Source organism: Poecilia reticulata, linkage group LG5, assembly GCF_000633615.1.
Source record: "Poecilia reticulata strain Guanapo linkage group LG5, Guppy_female_1.0+MT, whole genome shotgun sequence".
Lineage (NCBI taxonomy): Eukaryota > Metazoa > Chordata > Actinopteri > Cyprinodontiformes > Poeciliidae > Poecilia > Poecilia reticulata.
This window is the reverse complement of record NC_024335.1, coordinates 22,667,543-22,669,279: the sequence shown is the minus strand read 5'-3', so window position 1 is coordinate 22,669,279 and position 1,737 is coordinate 22,667,543.

Sequence of the window (1,737 nt, the reverse complement as noted above, 5' to 3'; positions counted from 1 at the left end):
TGCCATCAGCAGCAGCTCAATTCCTGTAATTGTCTTCATGCAGGAGGAGGCTCCCATAGTTCCTCCATTCACATAGAAATAACACTGATGCACAGAAACACGAGCTGGAGCCTCACAGCTTAATGTGACTGAATCTGTGTCTTTGATTATTGATGAATCCACTGTTAGGTTAGCCTGAGTTAGAGCTGAAATAGAGACAGAAGTTCAAATGTTTAATTGTTACATCAACAACATGATCTTTATAAGAAATGATTCTTTAATCTGTAGTAAAGGGAACATGTTGGATTGACTTAACCATTCACTTTGGACATGAGAAAAACAGAAACAACAGTTGTTGCATCAATGTTATAACAATATTAAAATCACGTGAATGTAAAGAAATGTGTTTTTACCAAAGCATGTTTAAGATTTTCAGACAGTTCAATTTTACATTGTACTAGATGTCAGGTAGTAGCATAATATATAATAAATATTAGATGACAAAAATCAGAAACTTACCTTGCAACTCATCAAAAGAACCTGCAGGCCACATATTGTTTTTTTTTATTTATCATTTATATAAACTGAAATATAATTGAATGTAAAATTTTATTCGGAAAAAGTTATTTGTGTAAATAGTTTCGATTCAAAACTGTACTTCCTTTTCAGATTAAGCTACTCAACTGCACCATACAGGCAGCGACAAAACAAATAACTGTTTTAAAATATGAAATTGTTTCATCAGTAGTAATTTACAATAATGTTGAATGAATAACAATTAACTTACCCAAGAGGATGAGAAAAACCAGGAGTCCCATTATGATGCAGAAAGTCACCGTTCACAACCTGTGAGAAAATCTAATGAGTGTCTGCATACAGACGGGTGCAAACTTCTCGCTACTTGCAGGAAAACCACAGAGACCATCAGAATGAGCTCATGGATAAAAAAATATTGTTGACAAAGATAAATACATTTCACAACACTATTTTCTACTACAGGGTGCCAAACTCATTTTCCTTTTGGGCCACATCAAGTTGTTTTCAAGAGTCGCTTGTGCCACAATGTATTGATAAAATCTATTAATAAACTATTAAAATATTAATCAATACATTTCTCTGCACTCAATAAGTACTTCTAAAAAATTTTATCATACTGAGCATCGTTCACATTGTCCAGTCCATCTGGGATTTCGGGATTATTCTTGTGATATTTTTGCAGTCAAAATCACAGAATTTGTGGTGCTGATTTAGAAAAATTTGGAAGAAATTTTGCAATATTTTGCAGTTATGTATGACTTTAAATGTGACTTTGTGTTACTTGCCATATCATTCACGACATAAACATCAAGTAAGGCGGAGACAGAAGAGATACTGTCACTTTCAGGTGGATACAGAAGTCATTAAACTCAATGTTTTTGACAGCATACATTTTCTATAAACTCACTTCTACAGTTTCCAAGTAAATGTAAACCTCATCAGACAACAAAGCTTTAATAAGAAGTGCATTTTATTCAAGTGTGACCAAGTGACATTATTAAAATTGGAACTGCTCTGTCAAAAAGAAACCATTTTATTTACACTTCAATAAAATAAGACCAACTAAAATAACAAAATAATTAAATTTTAAGAGACAAATGCAGAGTTGAGACACAATTATGGCAAACAAAACAAATTTAGAATCTCATCCATCCATCCATCCATCCATCCATCCATTTTCTTCCGCTTATCCGGGATCGGGTTGCGGGGGCAGCAGCTTCA